The sequence below is a fragment of the Aythya ferina genome (genome assembly GCF_964211825.1).
Source record: "Aythya ferina genome assembly, chromosome: 33".
Classification (NCBI taxonomy): domain Eukaryota; kingdom Metazoa; phylum Chordata; class Aves; order Anseriformes; family Anatidae; genus Aythya; species Aythya ferina.
In genome coordinates, this window is record NC_140330.1 from 608,515 (window position 1) to 618,734 (window position 10,220).

General features: G+C 42.2%; 1 pseudogene across 1 annotated transcript; it reads right to left on the reverse strand.

Moving 5' to 3' along the window:
• Window positions 1–4,184: 4,184 nt before the first annotated feature.
• LOC311425688 (E3 ubiquitin-protein ligase RNF114 pseudogene) lies at window positions 4,185–5,525 on the reverse strand (annotated as a pseudogene). Its single transcript has one exon. The product of its transcript is annotated as an E3 ubiquitin-protein ligase RNF114 pseudogene (transcript).
• Between the last annotated feature and the right edge of the window lie 4,695 nt (window positions 5,526–10,220).

Sequence of the window (10,220 nt, forward strand, 5' to 3'; positions counted from 1 at the left end):
GTCCCAGTAGACTGGAAGCTGGCAAATGTTGTGCCAATTTTCAAGAAGGGTCAGAAAGAAGACCCTAGCAATTACAGGCCTGTCAGTCTCACGTCAGTGCCTGGTAAAATCATGGAGAAGTTGGTTCTCGGACTTATTGAGGCGCACCTGGGGGACAAAGCAGTCATTGGTCCCAGCCAGCATGGGTTTGTGAAGGGTAGGTCCTGCCTAACTAACCTGATTTCCTTTTATGATAAGATCACCCGTATGGTGGACCAAGGGAAACCAGCTGATGTGATTTTTTTGGACTTCAGCAAGGCTTTTGACACGGTTTCCCATAGGATCCTACTGGACAAAATGTCCACCATACAGCTAAATAAAAACATCATACGATGGGTGAGCAATTGGCTAACGGGCAGGGCCCAAAGGGTTATGGTAAATGGAGCTGCGTCAGGCTGGCGGGCGGTCACCAGTGGGGTCCCTCAAGGCTCCATTTTAGGGCCGGTACTTTTCAATATTTTTATAAATGATCTGGATGTAGGAATAGAGGGTATTTTGAGCAAGTTTGCTGATGACACCAAACTTGGAGGAGTTGTGGACTCGAATGAGGGCGTAAAGGCCTTGCAGAGGGATCTGGACAGGTTGGAGAGCTGGGCGATCACCAACCGCATGAAGTTCAATAAGAGCAAGTGCCGGGTCCTGCACCTGGAACGGGGAAACCCTGGCTGCATGTACAGACTGGGCGATGAGACGCTGGAGAGCAGCCTAGAAGAGAGGGATCTGGGGGTCGTGGTAGACAGCAAGTTGAATATGAGCCAGCAGTGTGCCCTGGCAGCCAGGAGGGCCAATCGTATCCTGGGGTGCATCAAGAACGGCATCGCTAGTAGGTCAAGGGAGGTGATTGTCCCGCTCTACTCTGCGCTGGTGCGGCCTCACCTCGAGTACTGTGTGCAGTTCTGGGCACCACAGTATAAAAAGGACATGAAACTGTTGGAAAGTGTCCAGAGGAGGGCTACAAAGATGGTGAAAGGCCTGGAGGGGAAGACGTACGAGGAACGGCTGAGGTCACTGGGCCTGTTCAGCCTGGAGAAGAGGAGGCTGAGGGGAGACCTCATCGCAGTCTACAACTTCCTCGTAAGGGGTTGTCAAGAGGCAGGAGACCTTTTCTCCATTAACACTAGTGACAGGACCCGCGGGAACGGGGTTAAGCTGAGGCAGGGGAAATTTAGGCTGGACGTCAGGAGGGGGTTCTTCACAGAGAGGGTGGTTGCACACTGGAACAGGCTCCCCAGGGAAGTGGTCACTGCACCGAGCCTGTCTGAATTTAAGAAGAGATTGGACTGTGAACTTAGGCACATGGTCTGAACTTTTGGGTAGACCTGTGCGGTGTCGAGAGTTGGACTTGATGATCCTTAAGGGTCCCTTCCAACTCAGGATATTCTATGATTCTATGATTCTATGATTCTATGATTCTATATATATATAGGATAATAAAAAGAGAGCTACATATATAGAACAAAAATATCAAATAAAAGTACTTAAATATATTTAAGAAAGGTCAAATAAACAAATTTATTTAAAATATCTTAAAATACGTATATATTAAATTTTATATACCTATATGAGATACTATTTACTAAATTGCTTACAAATAACAGAACAGTGTGCAACAAAAGCCTCTGGAGAGTAAAAAGTATGTTGAAGACTACGTGTCGGACCAGAAGGCTGAGATTTCTTTCTTAATTTCCTAGTAAGAAAAAAAAAGACAAAATTATGACTCAAACTACTATCACTGATCCGGGGCACAATCAAATGCAAACACGTCCCCTATTCATTCATAAGTGAAGGATTGAGACCAAAAACACAACTTCATGATGAAAGCGCCCAAGTGGACTAAATAATTAAGTAAACAGGTACAACTTTGGAAATGAAAGGTTTGGTTATAGAACTAACTACTTGGTGGTATCATCCTGACCATATATATCCAGTACCAGATTTGCCCTCCATGGAACAAGGCAGTGTCTCCACATATCACTCTTTTGTTCAAGTTGTCATTTTTTTTTTCCCTATAAAGTTGGACTTTGCCATGGTAGCACTAATGTTGAATTTAAGTTCTCACCTCTGTATTTAGCAATTTGAAGAGGAACTCTCTGTCAAAGCGTCCTGGTCTTCGTAAAGCAGGATCTATAGAATCCAGTCTGTTGGTAGCTCCGATTACCACAATCTCCCCTCTGTTATCTATGCTGTCCATAAGCGTCAGAAGAGTTGAAACAATGGAACTAATAGAAAAATATAGGTTTTACTTACCGGTTCAGTAAATTTTGTTCCATTCCACATGACTTTCTTCCATGAGTAGTCATAATGGACAAGCTTTTTAAGGACAAGACTCATTTTAAGACATAAAAAATAGGTAAGTTAACACAGACCACTTGCTGATATCAGGCTTAGTAAATTGGTTTCAACTATCGTTTAGAATCACCTGTTTTGGCATTGAGTTACAAGTTTTCAGGATAAATTAACGTGTTCACAGTAAATTAAACAGGTCATCATCCTTTTTTTTTTTTTTCATTCCCCAAAGATCAAGCAGATTTTATGTAGGTGCAAAACTGTAATACCTATGAATGTCAGAATTGCATGGAAGTGCACTTAGAACAGTTGCAGAAATCTAGACTCAGGCCAATCTTTATCACAAAACTTTGTCATAGCCAGAACCTAGAAATCCCTACCCAACCACTAGCACATTGTAATCTCTTCACAGACCAAGCATTAGGAATCACCAACCCCATAACACAGTACTTTTCCCACACTGATGTATTTTTTCCCTAAGACTAAGATTGCAGTCACCAAGCAGATACCTCAGTGAGAATCTATACCAGCCTTACCACATTAGGGAAAGCACACCAAAACCAAGTTAAATATATTAGAAGCCACAAACTTGCTGGACACAAAGTTTAATCAAGATGTTTTAGCTGGGGTGCGTTTCATTTCTTAGGGGTAAGGCTATGCTGCAGTCTGCAGAGTGTGAAGTTTATTGGTCAAATAAATTGATTAGTACTCAGTTCTGTGGTGATGCAGGTCCACTGCTCCAATCAGGCATGCCAAGTTCAATGAGACCAGACATCTCAGCACTACTACTCCAATTTCCAAGCTCTGTTCGGGTCTCTGAGACTGCTTGATCTCAGCATATTGACCGTGCAATTAGTGTTAAACTAAAAATGAAACTCTACAATGAAAGTGTATAACTGAGTATCAAGTATCCATTGTCTATGAATTCAAACTTGTTTATATTTTACATTTTCTTTGAAAGCTATACCTCCATCCTGTATGTATATGGAAAACAATCTAAGTACAGCTTCAGCTACCTTAGCGACGTTTAAGTAAAAACAGGAATTCAAAATACTTGTTAGAATCTGCAATGCAGAAGGCAGTGCTGTGCAAGTGCTACGGGTTATAAGTTTTGCTACCAGCTTGCCTTGAGGGATGGAACAACTAGGAATATATATATGAAATTTTTAGTTGACATAAGATACGGATATTGAAAAAGCTTCTGAATTCCCCTACAAGCATAAGGCTTAAGATTCCTAGAAAACCGATTTTTTAAACACCAATTTAATAAGGCCAACAAATGATTAATATTTGCTATAACAGTTGAAAGTTATGCATTTTAGCTAACACCAAAGTTCTGTTTTCCAGGCAGGCTAGAAATTATGGTCAAAGTATGGAACAAAATCATCATCAGGTATAGAACTAAAGTGTTTTGAACTAGTTTCTTACTCAGCTTCAAACATTTTTGCTAAGGAATGTTGCAGTTTGAAGACATACTGAAGACATGTTTTCCATATAATTGAGAGGCTGCCTGTGAGAATTCACACACTGGTAAACATCATGAAATCACAGGCATCATAGGCCAGTTGAAACAGGAACTAATCTGGTGAGTTAGCACCTAGGGGTCTCACTAAAGGAAAAGAGCCACAAAGACACCTCTCATACTATCATTTAAGAAATGTAAACAAGATCAGGGGAAGAAGAGGTTTACCAGCTAGTTCATGCCAGTCAATTTGGAGTATTTCTGGCTTTAGTCAAACTAGCACAACTGGCAGAAAGCAATCAGAAAACAGGCAGATGTGAAGGAAAACAGAACTGTCTCCTCCACACTGACCTATAAATAAGCTTAGTGTGAAACAAAAAAGAAAATTAGCCTTACGTGGTTGAACAACATAGTCATATTAATAAAAAACAAGAATGATACCAAAAGATCAAATGGGGATTCAAAACTAAGATTAAAGTCTTCCATATTTCTGAATGCCTGAGTTCATCTTGGCATGGACAGGGAGAAGTGCAAGAATGCTGGCCATTTCCCTCTCATGGAAGCTTGGTTTGACAATTAGTCTTCTTTTTTATTTTATCTATCCCGCAAAGAACGCATCAAAGCCTGTGCCATCATATCATCTTCATCAGCATCATAATCCTATGAACAAAGGGTACAGAAATTCTTTTACTGCCAGGGCCATATTGGTTAACACAACACAAAACCAGCTGTCTCCTCCTCTGACTTAACAGTAATTCAACTTCTCGCATTATACCATCTGCAAGGACTACATTTTACAGTAGTGGCTACATAAAAAAAGCTGGGTTTTAAGAGTCATCAGGCTCACGTATTCCAAGGATGAAGAAACACGTACCACAAAAGTATCGTATGAAAACCAGTGTCGTCTCTGAAGGTGTTCCATGAAGTTAGCACTCCTGTAATTTGGATCTCCCCACGGCATCGAGGCACAAATTGGGCAAACCACTTGTTTTGCATCCATGCTGTGCAATGTTTTTCAGTGCTCAACTAGTCCTTCTTGATCAAAGCTTTTCTTGCTGCAATATGGACAAGGAAAGGTGAAGCGATTGGGGAAGTTCCTGGTGTTGTGGAGTGGTTCTTTAGTCACAGCTTTCACACCTTCCATGATATAGTTCTGGTACTTTGAACAAGAAGCTGCGTGGCTGCGCATCTTTGAGAGAAACATCTTTTTGTTGCAGCCGTTACAAGTGCTTTCTGTCGCTTCGAACTGCTTTTCCAAGTCCAGAGCCCTGCTGCCAGGCGCCAGGGTGCTGTGGCAGACACCACAGACTGGCTTTTTGAGCTTGAGGCACTCCTGCAGGCATGGTGTGCAAAACACGTGTCCGCAGGGGACGCGCATGGGGCTGTCGAACACCTCGAGGCACACGGGGCAGGTGAGGCGCGCCAGCGGGTCGGGCCGCTCGAGGCCGCGGGCGGAGGGTGTGCAGGATGCCAAGGATCCGCCACCGCCCCCTGCCACCACCATCTCGCCGGCAGCCGCCGCACGGCCACGGCCCTGGCGCACGCTTCGTTGGGTTAGAAACTGGCTGGATAGCCGGGCCCAAAGAGTCGTGGTAAATGGAGTCAAGTCCAGTTGGAGGCCAGTCACTAGTGGCGTCCCCCAGGGCTCAGTGCTGGGGCCGGTCCTCTTTAATATCTTCATCGATGATCTGGATGAGGGCATTGAGTGCACCCTCAGTAAGTTTGCAGATGACACCAAGTTAGGTGCGTGTGTCGATCTGCTCGAGGGTAGGAAAGCTCTGCAAGAGGATCTGGATAGGCTGCACCGATGGGCTGAGGTCAACTGCATGAAGTTCAACAAGGCCAAGTGCCGGGTCCTGCACCTGGGGCGCAATAACCCCAAGCAGAGCTACAGGCTGGGAGATGAGTGGTTGGAGAGCTGCCTGGCAGAGAAGGACCTGGGAGTGATGGTGGATAGTCGGCTGAATATGAGCCAGCGGTGTGCTCAGGTGGCCAAGAAGGCCAACAGCATCCTGGCTTGTATCAGAAACAGTGTGACCAGCAGGGCTAGGGAGGTTATTGGCCCCCCTGGACTCGGCTCTGGTGACACCGCACCTCGAGTACTGTGTTCAGTTTTGGGCTCCTCGCTACAAGAAGGACATCGAGGGACTTGAGCGGGTCCAGAGAAGGGCGACGAAGCTGGTGAGGGGCCTGGAGAACAAGTCCTACAAGGAGCGGCTGAAGGAGCTGGGCTTGTTCAGCCTGGAGAAGAGGAGGCTCAGGGGCGACCTTATTGCTCTCTACAGATACCTTAAAGGAGGCTGTAGTGAGGTGGGGGTTGGCCTGTTCTCCCACGTGACTGGTGACAGGACGAGGGGGAATGGGCTTAAGTTGCGCCAGGGGAGTTTTAGGTTAGATGTTAGGAAGAACTTCTTTACTGAAAGGGTTGTTAGACACTGGAACAGGCTGCCCAGGGAGGTGGTGGAGTCACCATCCCTGGAAGTCTTTAAAAGACGTTTAGATGTAGAGCTTAGGGATATGGTTTAGTGGGGACTGTTAGCGTTAGGTCAGAGGTTGGACTCGATGATCTTGAGGTCTCTTCCAACCTAGAAATTCTGTGATTCTGTGATTCTGTGAATGTGGTCTTGTTTACTGGAGTGCACAGGAGAGAGACCATCTATCTCGTCAAAGAAAATAATTGAAGGTCGCATCTGATAGGCCTAGCACAAAAACACAGAGTAAAACAGCATTATTTAAAGGAAAAATGCACAAAAACATCATGGTTGGAATGTCATCTAAACTAGATCTTTCATTTTAGCCTCTGGGACCTCTACTGATAGAGCTACTGGAGTATCTGGCATGACTAACAGAAGACAGTCTGTGTCAACCCACTGTATCCGGGTGACAGGAAGCAAATCGTTCCAGTAGTTCTTACAGCTGACATTCACAGCAGAAACACTGGCATTTCCATTTCAGTGGGAAAAAAAAAACTAACAAAATACAAAAAAAAGAGCAAGTTCTACTTAAAAACGTTGACCACAGAAAATAATGGTTTCAACTCTGACAGAATACACTGTGCATTTCAACCTTACCTGTTCAAATAACACACGAAGTTGGCATTCTGATTCCCCCATGTATTTTCTCATGCAGTCCGAAGCATTTCTCATAAAAAATGATATTTTCCTGTCACTTCGACTATATTCACTGGCAAGTGCACGAGCAACTAGTGTTTTCCCTGTTCCTGGGGGGCCATAAAATAGACAGCCTCTGCAATAAAAATGATCCAGATAGGAAAAAAAACATCATGATGAGTACCTCCTACAACCATCGTCTCTAGAACAAACTCATCCTTCCTAACCAAAACACATCATGTACAAGACAGCAGTAATAGCTGAAGTGTGGGTAGAGGCAGAACAGATAGAAGTTCTGCGTTTTTACAACGTTTCACAAGAAAATTCATTTTTTTCACCCAAAGAAATGAATAAGGGGGTAACTCAAACGTATAAAACCTTCAAAAGAGAGCATACTGTCCCAGAAGGACACTTCCAAAACTGCTGACAAACAGGGTGATTACAGCAAACCGGAGCCAAACGGGCAAACTTCAGCACAGAATCTGAGAATGGGCTGAATGGTGAATCACCAGTTCATTCTGCAGCAATAAACTGCATATTCTTGCTTTCACAATATGCAGAATCTGTTAGTAAAGCATTTAATGCTCCTTTCAAAAGCATTAAGTTACTGGGTTTGGTCTCTCAGACCATCTATTGCTGATGGCAAGTGAGGAAGCCTAAAGCCGGAAGGAAAAGCGATGCCTTAGCACTCAGAGGAAAAAAAAAAAAAAAGAAAGCAAAAGTAGGCAGGAAAAACAACTGGGCTTCCAGGCAACATATTACAATTGACTTCCACTAGATAATCCCTTCTTGCTTACAAACTAATCAAGCTGACTTGTACATAAAACTGAGAACAAAACCACTCCAACCCAACTAACCCAACTTTTTAAAAACACCAGATGGTAAAACTTAAAATTTTAAGACATTGCTTATATTTTTAACCTACAAATATTCTTGATTCTATCCGTTTTTAAGAAACCACTTTTTGCTACTACTAAAACAAATGTTCACCGCTGCCAAAAATGTTGAAGCATGGAAGCATATTGATACCTTAATTGAACTTTCTCCTGAAAACAGCTGACTTAAGACTTATCACTGGAATGAGTTACCTTGGGGGCTGAATATTGAACCGCTGAAAAACTTCTGGATACAGGAAGGGAAAAATCACCATCTCTTTCAAAGCTGCGATGTGTTCGGAAAGACCACCCACGTTCTCAAATCCAATCTAAAGAAAAATTCAACACAACAGAGTTTGTATGTTAAAGAAAGCAGCAATCTAGATCAAGGTTTCATCAGAAATTACCTCAGCACAATGGAAACATTCTGGGCAATTTTTGAAGTTGCTTTAGAGAAAACCATCAACAAAGGTAGTTGTAGATGGCACACTGAGATCTTTCATAATCACTGGAAACACTCACTGACATGATGATTAGTTTACGACTTACCACACTATTTGCATTGCATCTCCCTGACTTCTTCCAACTTTCTTTTGATCCCTCTGAACTCTCTTTAGGTCCCGTTTCTGACGTTTCACTCGAAAAGTCCTGATTTGAATTAAGGAGAAGTTATAGGGCTTCTTTTTCTTTAAGATGCAGCTCGAAGATTTGTTTTTCGTAATAATGCCAAGCAAATGTAGAAGACATTAATTAATATATAGAAGACCTAATTAATTGACACAAACTTACACAGTTACATTCAGATAAACTTAAACATGGCTAAATATTCATTGGAAGGAGGTTCATCCCTCCCCTGTTCTCTAACGACAGCAACCTTCTTGGTTGCTCTCGCCATCCTCACTGCTCTCACCACCATCCTCCGTATCACACGTGCTAAGCAAGGGAGATGAGCAAGAGGGTGTAGAATCACTGATGTCATCTGCACGTCTCTGTCTGCAAGCAAGCATATAGACCAGAAAGTTAAAAAGAAAATAGAGCAGATACTAAGTAACACCAAAAATTAAGGGAATTCTATCTCAAAATTTACTCTGAGATCTATTTTCCAGTCCATTGTACTCCTTAGGAATCTGATTTCAAAGGCCATGACATGATTTTCCTCGTGACAACTGTCTGCTTTCAAGAATGCTCAACAAAATATCTGGCAATCAACAGCATTCTCTACGCACTAACTGCTTACAGAATCCAAAAAGCCTTTATCATTACTAAGGCAATTTATCATTTCATTTAGATCTTTTATTGTTTAAGGTTAACTTCATATAGAAACATTAGTTGATTCCAAACAGAAACTAGAGTCAGTATTTGAGTGATAACTTTTTCTTTTTTTTTTTTTTTAAATCTAACAAAACTTCCATACAGCCTCTCCCTCTAAATTGAATAAAATTATTTTTGGTTTTAGGAAAATCATTTGTATCCTTCAAGATTAAATAGTCTGACTAAGATTTTTAAGGGGGGATTCTGGCTTCAGTTCCAGAACCAAAGAATTTCAGTTACAGAAACTCAGACACTACCTCCATAATCATCTTATCAGCGACCCACAAATATTGGAGTTAAAAAAGAAACCAACTTAAAAGTATCCACCTCCTCCCCTCCAAATATTTCTTTCCTCTCTACCTTAAGACTACCAAAGTACCGATCATAAACTTACTCTGTAATTACCACTAAACTGAAAACCCTTTGAAGCATTATGCAGTAAGGAGACTGACAGCTCTACAGATAAGTAAGAGCTATCACTAGCCATACACCAACCTGGCACGTCTTCTATATTTTTGTGACCCAGCATTTTCAAGTGACTCTTTCTGTCTGACAGAATGGGGCTGGCCCGAGTTAGTCCTCTCTCGATCTCTTTGTCTTACTGAAAGGAAAGAATTTAGAATAATGATACAGATACATTTAAGAGAGGAGGATATCAAAAGATAAAGAAAATGCCACGTGTTTCACTCATCCCTAATTCCAGAAGAATTTTTAACTGTTTTTGCTTTTCATCAGTGCATGGCACAAGTGGAAAACTACGCCCTGTTTAAAGGTGAACTGAAAATCACAAGAGCAAGACTGTTAAGTGTGATTAATTACTGTTATATCAAGGATACATAGCACTAAGCATGCCAAACAGCAAAGAAATACAATGTGCACAGGACACACGTGTCTGATAAAAACAGTGAAGTTCATGTGCAGAATGAAGGTACAGAACTGAAACAGAACTGTGTGTGCAAACACATGTATTTACATTCAAAAATTTTATCTCACTTATGTGCAAGAAATAAGGTTTTAAGAGAAACTGTGCGTTCAACCTACTTTCCATAGGAGCTTGGTAGCAGTCAACAGGTTTACTCTGTCGAAGGTTGTAACGCCTTGGAACATCTTCACCATCATTTTCTTTGTTCTCACTTC